This window comes from Astatotilapia calliptera, chromosome 5 (genome assembly GCF_964374335.1).
Source record: "Astatotilapia calliptera chromosome 5, fAstCal68.1, whole genome shotgun sequence".
NCBI lineage: Eukaryota > Metazoa > Chordata > Actinopteri > Cichliformes > Cichlidae > Astatotilapia > Astatotilapia calliptera.
The window spans coordinates 38,136,301-38,151,663 of record NC_137426.1 but is presented as its reverse complement, the minus strand read 5'-3'; the positions used below and the strand labels follow the sequence as shown (position 1 = coordinate 38,151,663).

General features: G+C 42.4%; 1 protein-coding gene across 2 annotated transcripts in view; it reads left to right on the top strand.

The window, feature by feature from the left end:
- LOC113023072 (receptor-type tyrosine-protein phosphatase gamma-like) overlaps positions 1–15,363 on the top strand; it is a 358,096-nt gene that overhangs the window by 112,649 nt on the left and 230,084 nt on the right. The gene's annotated exons all lie outside the window — the stretch shown is intronic.

The window sequence follows — 15,363 nt, the reverse complement described above, 5'->3', positions numbered from 1 at the left end:
GGTAACAGTCTGTATCTTTTTTCCAACAACATCTCAAGTAGTGGTTTGGGTGTTTAGATCACTCCAAATGCTCTGAGTTACTAAATGTCCCCGGGGTTACATGTCTATAACAAGATGCTGCCATTTTATAAATGCAGGCAGTAGATGGCAATTTCTTGCTTTATGATGTAAAGTTGATGTCATAGGCAATTAGTTTCAAAACAAGAGGGACCTGATGGGACCCAGGTATTGGGTGGAAAACTTTTGTTGTTTATTATTAAATTGTTACCATTATTAGTGTGGACTGCATAGAGAAAGTGTGGTTGTTCAACGAGCACATTTAGGTGACCTGTGATATATTTTGCTAAGACTTATAAAACAATGAGTACAAGAGAAACCTGTGTTTCAATGTGAAAGCACTTCTGTGTCACTGGCATTGCAATATGTTTGACTTCCTCTTTGTGATTCCTTCCTCCTTGGCCATTCTCTGCTTCTTTGTGCTGTCGCCTGGAGCTGTGTCAGAACCCCCCTTTTTTTACTAGTGCTTCAGAGGAGAAAAAAAGTCACTTTCTCCGTCCCTTTAGACCCTTTAGTTCTTCAGAAGGGCAGCATTAATCTTTCACCATCCATGCAATGCCAGCCTCGGGCCACAAATGATCTTTTACTTTATTTCTTTCAGTGTTTTTCTGCATGTTCATTCAGGCCTAATTGGCTGCCTGTCATTCCTGTGAGAGTGCAGGAGCTTGTAGGTAAAAACAGAGCTAGTGACTGTTTCCGTTTGTGTTGCTGTTCTGCTGTCCCTCTGGACATGTTTGATTGTGGCTCTTATGTAAGATCCTGATGTAATGGTGGGCAGGATTGAAGCCACAGAGGAAAACGATCAGCTAGTGAATATTTTGTTTTTATGTCATAGCAAGGTTTTTTTTTCTTTATTCCCACTTTGAGCTTTCCGTTGGACAATATCAAATAACATTAGCAATACGGTTCTTATCACTGTATTTTAAAAAACGTTAATATTCCCCATTTTAAATCTCTAATTTTAAACTGAAAAATCAAAAAAAAAAGAGTGAGTGTAGAAATGCCCCATCTCACTGCCAGTATTGTTGGCAGTTGGATGTGCCATGTTTGATTTTTAGCTTATTTTCTGATAACCAGTTTTATACATAGCCCCCCATTTATGGGGTCAGCAAAAATAATAATAATAATAAAAAAGGTAACATACTGTTAAAAATAAGGCTTCTATTTAATATGAAGTGAGTTGGCTGATGTGGCAGCCATTCAGCCATTTATTCTCCTTTGTGGTCAATGTCTGCCTGAAGTCTAGAGCCATGGACAACAAAACCCCACCTGAAGAATATCACATTTATTTTCCTTAAGAAACTCCTGGGTTGCTTTTGGAGTTTGTGTGGATCATTATCCGTGTGCACTTTAAAGGCCATCTGATCGGTTTTACAGCATCCGGTAAACCAGTGTAAATCTGTACACTTCAGATTCACTTCTATGAGCAGTCACATAATCAATAAACACAAGTGACCCAGTTCCATTGGCAGCCATTCATTCTCCTGCTAGAACATTTATACTATGGCACCATGCCTGTGTACTCCTAAGCTCAGATAAATCAGGAGTGTTATGTGAGGAAGAGCATACATCTTGGCCAAATTATACATTTGAGTCATCAAGAATGAGATTTCCATATCGGATTGGTCAGGCCCTGGGTTAACAACAAACTCCTACAGCAGGGTGCTGACAGAAACTGTGCTACACCTGGCTAACACAAAGGAAAAGGAGAGGGTGGAGAGGGGTATTTGGAGGCAGCAAGAAAGAAAGAAAGAATGAGTGTGGAGGTCAGAGTAGAGACTTTAAATACAGAGACTAAGACTGGCAAAGGAAGTGAGTTGGCTGATGTGATGGAGTGAAGGAATGTAGATCAATTGTCTGTCCAGGTGGAAGGACAGAAAGATCATGCATTCAAGCTGTTCTACTATGATGCAGATAGGAAGGAAAATGTAGTAAGGGAAATCTTGAAGTATGTATATACTGTTTTGGAGATGAAGAGATCATCTGACAGGATCAGGAGTTTAAAGCTGGGTGATAAAAATCTTTTTCAGTCAGATCAAGGGTTGGATGTCAGTTATGCGAAATTGTGGATGAAGTTGTAAAGCTTGGTAGAGAGTGGTGATAGGACCAGACTTTAATGGACATCTTGGATGTCATCTGCTGGAGCCAGTCAATTTTGAGGTCACTGCCCGAGTGCTCAAAGTAGTATGGAGACCACTGCTGCCTTCACCCTCCATTCTCCCTCCTCTCCAGCCCATCTCTCAGCCCTTGTTATTTCTCAAGCTTTTCTTGTTTCTTTTTCCTGATACTGGTATCACTTGGTATAGCTACATGTATCACTTATGTGCCTTATGTGACTTGTCTTAGGGGTATCTAAGCAAAAAAGTATTTAGTCAGCCACCGATTGTGCAAGTTCCCCCACTTAAAATGATGACAGAGGTCAGTAATTTGCACCAGAGGTACACTTCAACTGTGAGAGACAGAATGTGAAAAAAAAATCCATGAATTCACATTCATGACACTAATGCAGTGCTGTTAGCTTCTTTAGCCAGTAGCTGTGAATCATGTCAGGGCCTGGTGCTGTCCAACTTTTCATACTGGAGACTCTGTCCTGGATGTCTGCCACTGTGAGAGTTACTGGATCCTGTTCAGAAAAATTACTGTGGTAACCTTGCTGAACAGAATCAGCTAGAACTGATAGACCGCTTGCTATACTTCGTGGGCATCCCTTTCTTTGTCACACCTTTCTGTGGCTCCAATAGTGGGCTAACTTCCCTCCATGCTGCCTTTATCTTGGCCTCTAGTCTCCTGGTATAGATCAGCTGGTTGGTTTTAGTGAGGATCACAATAGGGATAGTCCATAATGCTGCAATCACATCTTCTAGTAGCCTCTCAGAAGTTACCTGTAGTCTGTAGTAGGCCACGGAGGGTCCAGGTTTCCAGTTTTCCAGTTTGTCTTCAATTTTAGGTTGGCTCAACACCTTCATTGTACCAGTCGTTCTTGGGACTTGATACCAAATCTCAGCGGGCGAAGATAATGATATCTCACCCTTGACCTGACATCTTGGCTACCCCTCGCCATAGCATTTGTGTTGTAATAGCAGTTGCATCTTCTGGATGATGAAACACTCTAGATGTTGGATGTTTTATTTTACTTTTTGTAAATAGTCAACAGTGCAATAGACTCAATACTTGAAATGTGCAATTCACTTGTATTTTTATTTTTTATTCCTATTTATTCTATTTATCCCCTTTGTATATTTTATTTATATTTGTCTCTGTATTTATATATGTGTGTGTGTGTGTGTGTGTGTGTGTATGTGTATATATATATATATATATATATATATATATATATATATATATATATATATATATATATATATATATATATATAATTCTGTAACTGTAACTTCGGTCGTTGCTGTGCTTTTTGGAAGTCGAATTTCTCAGAGGAACCCACCCGAGGGATTAATAAAGTTCTATCTTATCTTATCTTATCTTAAAAGAATTCGTAGGTCCCATATCCTGTTCCCACATCAATTCCTGTGTAATAGCATTCCAACAGTTCCTTATTTTTATCCCTTGTCTACTTAAACCTTTTTGATCCAGTAACCCAGTTCTAATCAGCAGCTCCTGGTTCCTCAAAACCTGACGTGAACCATGTTAAACTGGGTGACTCTGAGCCGGTATGGCTTCAGTTATATGCCTTTCACTCATGCTCTGAGGTAGGCTTGGGGAGCGTGTTGTCTTTGTTTTATTGATATTTTTTAGCAACTCTTTACTTGTCCTCCAGTTTGTGTTTCAGTGAGATGATCAAGACTTCAGGGCTTTCTGGTGCATTATATTTTGTCCAGTGGTTTCTAGCCATGTTTTGCTGCCACTGATATTTTCCAATAAAAAACCTGGACTCTTTCAGACACAGATGCTTCTGTATTAATGGTCAAAGGAGCTTGCAAAGAAAAGTGTCTGGACTTCTTTAAGTTGCTTGAAGATATTTCACCTCTCATCCGAGAAGCTTTTTCAGTTCTAAGGTCAAGACTCAGCAGTCCATCTGCATCTTAAGGATAAAGTACACTCTTTCGAGGATGCCAATGTTCACATTTTGGACAGAGAGGACAGATGGTTTGAAAGAGGAGTGAAAGAAGCCATCTATGTCCACTGTGAGCGACCATCTTTGAACAGAGGCGGGGTTTACGACACCAACTCTCTGCCATCTATAATCCAGTTTTGAGATCCCTTCCCAGACGCCTTAACGCCCACTCACATCCTGGGCCATCTGACCTCAGGAATTCGCATGATAAGGTGGGGCCAGGTTTCAAAATGAACACACCCGAAACTCTGGCTGATTGTGACCCACACCCAGTTTCACACCTTGGCTCAGGCGATTAGAGGATCATCAGGGGGTCCTTTTGTCCCTCTGTGGGGGGTCACTCCCACTAGGTTTATATCTGGGACTCTCCACCATTTGACCTTAGAACTGAAGAAGCTTCTCGGATGAGAGGTGAAACGTCTTCAAGCAACTTAAAGAAGTCCAGACGCTTTTCTTTGCAAGCTCCTTTGACTACGATGACCTGGATGACTGAGAACCTTCACAGACATATTCTCTATTAATCCCGGCGCCATTGTAGATCTCTGGAGTAGGTTGTGTATGAAAACAATCAATTTATTTATAAGCACATTTGAAAACAACACAGGTTGACCAAAGTGCTGTACAAAGTAAAAAGTAAAACAAACACACACAAAGAGAACAGCACCAAACTCACAATTAAAAGCTAAAGAGTAAAGATGTGTTTACAGATGGGATTTAAAAATGTTGAGTGTTGGAAAGATCCTAATTTGAAGAGGCAGACTGCGATTGCTGCGCCTAAACTGTGGAACAAAGGCCCGGTCTCCTCTGTGTTTCAGTCTGCTTCAAGGAACAACTAGAAGCAACTTATCAGCTGACCTAACAGTCTAAACGAGTCTTAAAATCAATTCTAGAATGTAAAGAAGCCAAAACTGGGGAAATATGGTCGCATTTACGTGTCCTGTGAAGAGTCGGGCTGCAGCACTCTGAACAAGCTGAAGACATGTAGACTAGTTCCATATTAGAGGGTGGCATACTGTTCCAGATCGTTTTCCAAGAACTTTATTTGATTGTCTCAGCCGCAGATGACAGCGATAGACACATACAAAAGTGTGAATAAAGCTACAGAAAAATTGGCACTGATGGGCCTACAGAAAACATGTCCTCCACGCTCTGGAAACAGTCACTACAGAGGCTTTACAAGCAGTGTAAAAATGACATCTAAAATCAGTCTGAGTTTGAAAAGGGTCCAGATTTGGGCTATAAATAGCCCTTACACGGTGGTCCTATGGATGTCACAGTAAATGTTCAGTAAACTTCACCTGAGGTTACAAACAACCCCTTCAGTGGACGGAAATCCAAAGTCCAGAAATGACATATAAAAGACAGTGGACAGTGGATTGACTTTATTCTCAAAATGATGAACTATATATTTTTTCTTAATGTGGCCAAATATTTTTTTCGGCCTGACAGTTGAACAGAGAGTTGGGCTACGGGATAGTTACCCTACAAGAGTAACGGACAAAGTGGAGGATGCTGTGGCGCTGGCTGATCAATGAAGAGAAAAGTCTCTTCTCAAAATCAGTTAAAAAAACCCCAACAACTTATAATTGTCTAAAAATATTTGTTTTATGAGTAAAAAGCAATGAAAAAATTGCTCACTCGTCTTCATTACAGAGCAGACTTGGAAAGGCCTTGCTTAAATCAGAACCTGAGGGGGAACAGGAAAGAGTCAAAGAGACAGACCAAACATGAAAAACTGAAAAAGTTGTAAAATTTAAAAAAAGAAAAACACATTAAACTCCTGTACCATACCAGTTTTCTTAGTCTTGGGTTTTATACATATTAGAAAGTGTATAAATAGGTGTTTTCTTAGTGTCAGCTAAGAACAGAAGAAGCTCTCAGTGTCCTTTATATTTCAAGGGAAAGCTCAACAATCTGATGACCCCAATAAGCATGGAGATAGCAACTTTATGAATTAAGTATTCAGAGTGCTTACTGACTTGTAGGCAGTGTTTATGTTCAGTGTGTGGTAAACACTATATAAGGCAGCCTTCCTGGAGCTGCATGATGTCTGAAGCTGAGATGCCATCAGCTGAGAACTGTATGAATAAAAGCAAGTGTCCTTAAACTTGTAATAGTGTGTGTGTGTGTGTGTGTGTGTGTGTGTGTGTGTGTGTGTGTGTGTGTGTGTGTGTGTGTGTGTGTGTGTGTGTGTGTGTGTGTGTGTGCGTGTGTGTGTTTACTAGCTGTGGATATAAAACGTGACCTGGTTTGAATGTTAGCCTCTGATGTGGAGGATGGCAGCTTTGTAACAGCTGCATCTTACACTGGTTGCTGTTTATTGAGTACAGAGTGGTGATATCTGTTCATTCTCATATTTACAGTCAGTGATAGATTGTACTCACAACACAATTGAGACTCTGTCCTTGTTTTGCCAGATTTGTTAGGATTTCAGATCTTGTATATTTTCCTTCTCTTTTCTTTCACTCTCTCTCTTTTTAATATGATATGGTTGATTCAACAGCCTTGCAACAGACCTGGGCGTACCCTATAACAGCAGGGTTAGACTCCAGTACCCCCATGACCCTGAATTGGATAATCATGGATTGATGGACAATTAATTCAGTAAAGTTACAAATCTACAAGCGTTAAAGTAACCCTCTATGTTGATTACGAATGTTAAAACATCCGCTTAGTCACTGCAAATACCACCTTCAAATGCAGAACATTAGTTATGCATATAAACATATATGTGACATAAATGAGTTAAAATTGTTTTAATTAAGACAAAACATAAATATGATAAGCACCAAACATGTTAAAAGATAATAAATAATACAGACATGTTTATTTGTAAAAACAAAACAAACAAAGAGGAAATGACAGCAGCAAGAGCCAAAGGAAAGGTTTACAACACTGTTTCTAGATGGTGGCACTGACAAAAAGGCATCAGGTGGAGCTGGCAGAACTGAAGAAGCTAAGATCTTGTTGGGAGTGATGAAGGTGGATTAGAAATGAGTGCAACAGAGGGACAGCTAAGGACGAGAATTTAGACTGAAATGGTTTGGACATGTGCAGAGGAGGCATAGGTGCTTGAGAAAGGATGTTGAAGATGAAGGAAGAGAGAGAAGTAATGGATGTAAGTGAAGGAGGAGATGGAGAGGGCTTGTATACTGATTAAATTAACTAAGACAACTTATAATTTAAGGGTTTTTTTTGTAACTTTAAAGCTGTACTACCAGGAAACTTTTCAAAACTGGAGGTATTGGCTTCGTTGTATGGAGGCAAAGTTATAGATTCACAAAAACGTGATGATGATATGATAATAACTTATACTTTATCTAGTATACATATAATATTAGAAACGAATGTATATGCATGAGCAGGGAGAATAAAACAGGGCCCAGAATAGAGCCTTGAGGTATTCCAAGAGTATTGTTTACCCAGCGTAACAGAGAATGTCCTGCTCTCTAACTCAAATAATTTCAGAGCAGAACCCTGCATGCTGACATGGCTTCAGGCTGTTTAATAGGGTTATGTTATCAGCAATGCTGCACTCAGGTCTAAAACTCCTTTTCGATATTTAACTGAAACAGCGATATTGAAGTGTGTTCTGCTTTATTTTGTGTAGCATTGTTGTTTATTTTATTTTCTAAATAAACTCTGTATATTGATCACCTGATCTAAATGAATTGAACACCAAAAACCAAAAAGAAACAAACAAGATAGATAAATAGATAAGTGCTGAGCTTTGTTGCTGCTTATATTATTATAATTTTTTAAACTCCATTGCCCATCCTTCCACCCTCACTGCATTGCACTGCAAGACTGGAAGTTTCCAAAACTGATTATGGTTTATTTAGAGAAAGCTGTGTGTAATCTGGGACCATTGGTCATTACTATGCCTTGATAATATCCAGCCACCGCACACAGTGATACACTCAAGGGACTGCATGTGAGTGTGTGCACTGTATTTTTATCTCATGGCTTACACTGCAATGCTGCATGTGTGCAGGTTTGTCTGAGAAAATCTAGCACTGGTGTGAGCATTTATGTTAAGCACAGTGGTGCGCAGATTAACACTGTTCCCTCACAGCAAGAAGGTCCTGAGTTCGATTCCACCACTTGGCCGTGGTCTTTCTGTGTGGAGTGTTTGCGTGGGTTCTCTCTAGATACTCTGGCTTCCTCTCACAGTCCAAAGACATGTGGTTAGGTTAATTAGTGACTCTATATGGTCTGTAGGGGTGAGTTTGGATGGCTGTCTGTCTCTATGTGTTAGCAGCAGACTGGTGACCTGTCCAGGCTGGGGTGGCTGTAGCTCAGGTGGCAGAGCAGGTCAGTAACTAATCAGAAGGTAGGTGGTTCGATCCCAGGCTGCATCCTGGCTGCATGACAAATATCCTTGGGCAAGATACTAACCCCGTGTTTGCCTACTGGTGGTGGTCAGAGGGCCCGGTGGCGCCAGTGTCCGGCAGCCTCGCCTCTGTCAGTGCGCCCCAGGGCAGCTGTGGCTACAATGTAGCTTGCTATCGCCAGTGTGTGAATGTGTGTGTGAATGGGTGGATGACTGAATGTAGTGTAAAGCGCTTTGGGGTCCTATGGACTAGAAAAGCGCTATACAAATGCAGGCCATTTGCCCTGTTTCTCACCCTATGATAGGCTCCAGCCCCACCATGACCCTGACAAGGATAAGTTGGGGGGATGGATGCTTATGGTCATTTCTCACTCTTTGACAAACAGTAAGCAGGGCTACAGTCCTGTCCCATCCATCTATTTGTGTGTTTTTGTGTAGAAGTGTACATATGAATGTGTGAGATGACAGGATTCCCTGTCTCATTTATCTGTTGTTGACAGTGAGCATGATTTCCTCAACTAAGAGCAACCAATGCCCCTACTTATTAATTATGCCCTAAATATTAAAGATGCTCCATCAAACATAAATTATTAATGAATTTGGCTCAGTTCATCTTGGCTAAAGATTTCATTTGTCATACATCATCTGATGAGGCCATGAGGCATAGTGTTATATCAAGGAGTGTGAGTATGTGTGTGCGTGTGTGTGTGTTGAGGGGGAGTGAAATTCTGTCTGTGTATGTGTAACACAGACCGTGCCGTGTTTGAATCACTACCTTTTTCTTTTTTACTATGGTAATACATTTTTAATACTGTCACCTTGGATGTACACATTCAGTTGACTTCTAAAACACATTATCTGATTTCAAGGTCTTAATAACACAGGGTGACTCTTACTTTCTCTCTTACCTTAAGTCAGATGTGATCATGTGTCTTATTGGATGTGTTTAAGCTTTTATAGGATGTCTTTGAACTGTCAGATTTTAAATTGTAATGTCTTAGCAAGGCCAAAGATGTGTTTTATGTGGCCCACCAAGTGGATAAAGAATACCTGCCTTGCATGCGAAGAATGAGGACACTGGAAGAGGAACTGTACAAGTGGTCAAAGAAACATTGAGTGCTGGATGGGCCCACCTAAAGTGGGACCACGGCAGGAAGAAGCAAATCCGTGCAGGGAAGAAGATCCCTTCACGAACCCCAACTCTAGTTGCAGCTCTTGCCCCTCCTGATTATGCTGAATTATTTTAGTTGGATGTTTCTGAATGCCACCTTTTTCAGAAAAAGGAGGGAGGATGACAACTGCTGCTGAAATACACTTTACAATACTGGACAACATGGAAAAAAAAACAGCCATATTCCTGAAAAAAACAAAGGCATTTTGATATGGGACAGAAAGGATCAAATCGGCAGAAAAACTTTCAAAAATGCATGTTTCTGTTGTTTCGCTGCATTTGCCATTGAACAGAATCCAAATTCCAAAATTCGAATTCTAGGACAGTGATTCAAGTAATATCCCTCTCACTGAACATTAACTTAGCTTATGTTGTGCTGTATCCTATTTTTATTTGTTTTGTTTCGTTTGTTGTTTTTCTTTCTTTTTCTTTTAGAATCCAAAGATCAGTGATTTCATTTTAAAGATATGAATTTCAGTTCTCAAATAAATGACTTGGATTCGTGTATTTTGATACAGATAACTGTCTCATTGACGCTACAAGACTGAACGTCACTAGAAGTTGCTATTTCCATCTTACTCAGAGAAAACTCGATGTTTACAGTTTATGATTGCTTTGCATATGAACCATACCTACGCCAACTGTTATGTTTTAGGATCTCAGTATTCAGTGGTGTCCAACATGACCACACCACCGGTCTAAGAGGGTAATTGCACATGTCGAATTCATATAATGCCACAGAGGTAGGTGACGTGCAGCCTGCATGGTAATAAAATAATAAACATTCTGAATTAGTTCAACGCCTCTCAGATACTTCTTTCAGGGTGGACCTATTTTGGTTCTGTGGAGGAAAAGACTCAGATGTGGTCACGTCACTCATGGTGGTATAGGACAGGAATGTCTTGCTCCTGGCACAGAGGGGAGGTGTGTGTGCTTTCATTCTTAAATACACAGCTTCAGATGTCCATTGCTGGAGTATGTTGGAGGACCTGGAAAGTCAGGATGAGATCGAGGAAACCGGAAAGAAGATACTGAAACAGGAGATTTTCTCCCATGTGGTAAAAGTTTTTTGTTGCCCTTCACTATGTAACAATTGTGTGATCAGACATTTCCAATTGACCTCATGTTGCACTCTTGATAAGCTAGGCTGATGGCCTATAGGCCCAGTAACTATTATTAGAGGAGTGGCAGACTAGTCTCACTTTCTTGGGACCCCTGAAACAGGTTTAACAGAGAAAGACTGTTCTGATCGTTCTGATTTTGAGTTTGGATCATCTTCTCTTATAAACGAACTCAACAAATGTAGAGAGAATACAGACTGTTACGCCTCTAGTCTAGGTATGTAGAGACGCACATAAGATTATGAGGAGAGAGAAGCAAGTACCTGCCCTTTTTCCCAAGCCAAAATACGAACCCGGTTTTGAGTAAAAAAAGGTGATTTTATTAAGTGACAAGAAGCGCAACTCCAGGGTGAACCCGGGCCAAATACTAAATAAAACCAACTAAGTCCTGCCAGAGAAAACTAACTTAACCCTAACGGTGTTTTTACACCGAACGCGATAGACGCAACCAAAGCGCCAGGTTTACATGTAAAGTCAATGGAAAAGCGCGACGACGCGCGATTGCGGGTCCCGCGAAAATTCAGAAGCGCGACTACGCGCAGTAAAAACCAGTCCACATGGTTTTTACTGCCCTATGCATCGCCAAGAAAACGGTCCTCATGAACTGGAAAAATAAAAATAATCTTAATTCTAGCCAATATAGACACCATCTAATAGATCACATTAGTCTCGATATAGCCTCTGCCACCACATTAGATCAATCCCTCTGGGCTCCTTTGATCGGCTCCATCACCTAGCGGGGGTAGGGGGTCGTGGGTTGGTCCCGCCTTAGCTACTGTGGTTGATATGGAGTTGGGACGGGCTTAGGGCGCCTGGAGGACCCCTAGAGGCGTTATCCCTGGAGGGCTTAACCCGGGGGTTGTGTTCATAACCTGGTTAGTGGCTCTGGTCGCTCTTAGAGGTTGTTCTCCTCGTGGCTGCGTGCAGCGGGGCTGGAGGATGGTCTGTACTGGTGGACGTAGGTTACTGGCCTGGTGGCCTGGCTGTCCCTGAGTGGATCCGGGGTAGGCGTGGGGGTTTGGGGTTCGGGGGTGCTTCGCCTCCGTGCTGGGGCTCTGGCTGGGCCTTGGGGGCTTCAGTCCTCGTCGGTGTGTCGCCGAGGTTGTGGGCGGGTGGGTGCACGGGGGCTCAGCCCTGGCACAGGGGGCCTCTTGTGCATTGGCCTAACTGGGGGGCTCTTCAACTGGCGGGGAGGTTGTTCCATCCTTGCAGGAGTCCACTCTGCAGGTGGGGGAGAGACATAGGAGAGGTGGAGAATAAACTTAACCTGGGTGTCTGTTGTCTTGTGTAGTCTGGGAGACGATTGAATGTTGGGGTGGGTACAGTTTCCTCTGCGGTGGGGTAGGGTGGGCTGCCCCGGGTCCTGTGGGGCTTGGCAGTGCTACCGTAGGCCCCGGTCTGGATGGGCCTGGACTCCCTTGCCTTGGTGGGTATCAGAGGACGGGGGTGCCTACTGGGGTCAGCGGGGGAGCTGGCCCTAGGGAGGGGCATCCTCCCCTCCTTCCTTTTCCTCCCCATCCCCGGCTACCTCCCTCTTCCCGCTCCACCACACTCACCCACACAGGTAGGGCCTTGGGGAGCCGGCGGGCACGCCGGTGCAGCCCCCTCTAGCTTCTGCTCGGTGGCTACTGGGTGACGCCTCGTCTGGGGATCCTCAGCCCTTCCCATGAGGGTGGCACGGATGCCCCCTTGTTTAATAAAAACAAAGATCGATCAAATGGACCAATACGGCAATGCCACGATGATCCATTTGGCAAAATAAATCCATTGGGTCTCCTTATTGGTCTTCAGACAACAATTCTGACGGCTAAAGAACCAAATGGGACAGGCAAAAAAAAAAGAAAAAGAAGAAGCGCGACGACGCAACGCAAAAACGCGTTCCAAAGTAGTGCGTCGGGCGCGTTTGACGCTCGAATAAAAATACGCGCGTCAGTTTTTGTGTTGCATTTTGTGCATTCGTGCGTATCACGTCTACCGCTCGAGTTGATCTGAACTCCAGCGTCAATTCGCGCCCCGACAACCAATCATAAATTGAATTAAATCGGGACTTGATAAGACCTTTTGAGTATCACTAGAAATATTACAGTCGTCTCCATACCACCATTTGCTTTCAGTAAACATCGACGGCATATCACATCCATATTAGCAGTGTATAAATGATAGTTTAGCATATATTAGCACAGGTATCAATAAAGGACTACCGTATTAAACACTTTTACTAACCGCAGGCAGACGGACAGGCGCTCTGCAGGTGGGATTGAGTGCCTGTAGTTGGTGGGATGGTGGGACCGACGCGGAACAGCAGGTCCTCAAACTGGGCGAGGGACAGACGGTGGTACCGCTGGAAGCGGCCGTCATCCAGGCGCAGCTCCACGAGCAAATGGTGAAACTCATCAAACTGCTCACGCCTCTGGAGGACCTGATGGACCTAGGTACGGTGAGGACGTCCTTAACACCGCTGCTCTGCTCTCCACAGTACATAGAGGAGGGAGACTCTCTCTTCAAACGCTAGCTCGACAGCTGCCATCTTGCAAAGATACTGTCTGGCACAACTTCCTCCCACATTTCCGGTTCACACGCGTTTAATTTGCGTTGGACACGCATCGAGGTGTGAATTTGCACGTGTCAAGTTAGGGGTCCAATCAGCAGCCCACTGCTCTTTATTAGAGGAAGGACCTGCAGAGATTCTTAAAACGCAGTAAAGAAACACAACACAGCAGCTAACACAGATTTCCTATGGCCACAGGCCGTAACACAGACACATAGGACTAAAAAAAGGGAAATGAGAGGAAAGGGGAAAAGAAAGGAGCCACTAAGGCTGTGTTGCAGAAAGGTCTAAAGCCTTGATTACTCTGCAACCATCAGAGTGTGACTGTGTGGGTAAAGACTGAAGTGCTTTGAGTAAGTAGTTATAAGCCCTGTGTACATTACAGTCCATTTTTCAGCACTGTCAAAGGCTGAGCATGTATCCAATCAAAACCATGCACCATGACCAGTAAAGACAGTAAAAATCCTGACTATGACAGTTCAGGAGTTTCTGAGAAGACAGAGACCTCTCCTCAGATCTCCCTGTCAACTGATAGAGGTAATCAGCTTTAAGTACTAACAAGTGCTATTTTTTTATGGGCATGATGCAATATGTATTAGGCAAGGAGTTGCAGGAAAGCACAGTTAAAACCTGGATCTGCTATTCAAAACTCTGAAACACTGTCACTGCTTGTGCAGAGAATTTTGTCTTAGGATAGTAAAATGTTCACAATTCCAGTGTGCAGAGAAATGAGCTGATAAGCTGGCGATTTTTTGCAGCCTAGTTCCCTGATAACAGTTGCATGTATTGCTTCAGAGCTGTGTCATCTGCTTCTTTACCTGACAAACACAGAGATAGTTACAATCTGTATTGTACGCTGCATATTGTCATCTGTGAGGTGGCTCACTGAAATAAAATAAAGAAACACTGAGAGATTTTAGAAGGTTCACTAAAGATGCTGATCCACAAGAGGACTAAATTCAAGCACACGTCATTAGGAGAGGAAAGGAGATGGCATGTGTGTTCTTTATGTGAGCGTGAGGACATTCGTATATGTGTCAGCTGCTGCTGTGTTATCAGCCCTTTCACTGTGGTGGCTTCTGGTGGATGCTACTTGCTTGTTGCTGCTTTGTAGTCACTTTGGCATTGTGTAATTGAAAATCCATGTGTGGGTTTAAGAGATTTGGTGTCAGATTAATGATCAGTGAAATATGGAGAATTAATCACCATGTAGGTAAAAATGTTTGTTCTAGCAGCAGAGGCATTGATGGTCATAGAAGAGGTGTTAAACTGCACAGAAACATGGAAGAAGACAGTTAAAAAAAATGCAATCTTTCTGTTGCTCTCTGACGATGTGGGTCAAATAGCTTCCTCTGAAGAACCAACAGCATTGCTGAGGATATACAGCAGTATATCCTCACGGCTGCTTCAAGTAAAAGGATATTCTCTGCTTTTGGAATACAGAATGAGATGTTTAGCTTAACTGAAGTTCTGGTGTAAATTAGGGCAGAGTGGACACACCCGAGGAACAGACCTGAATAGAATCTAGCTGACGGGACAGGGGAAGCAAAAGTGAGAATCAAACACATGAGATTGAGGGACTGTCAAAAAACAGGAAGTAACACATGCACTAAGACAGACTAAGAAATGTGAACTTAAAAAAGAGAGCAGAGATGATCAAACATCAGGCTAGACTGACTAAGGAGACAAAAGGGCAAAACCCAGAGATATGGGAAATCAGACAGTCATGGAGACAAAACACAGTGAGACCAGATAGACACAAACACATGAGACAAAGACAAGACACAAAAAGGAAGCAAACACGAGTAAGAAAGAACCACGAACTAAAGCTAATAAACTCAGAAACGCTATCGAACTAATGACAGTCAAGAGAATGGAGAGAATGTGTCCTCAACCAAAGCTTATCTTTGTTCATTAAAGTTTAATGGCACGGCCATGGCCTCATTTTCTGAATATTTGTAGTGACTACTAACACATTCTAGTAAGCGAAAGGAAGAGCAATGGATAGTAATTACTGCTTTGTATTAGAAACCTAAAATATATGTAAAAATGTTTTAACTC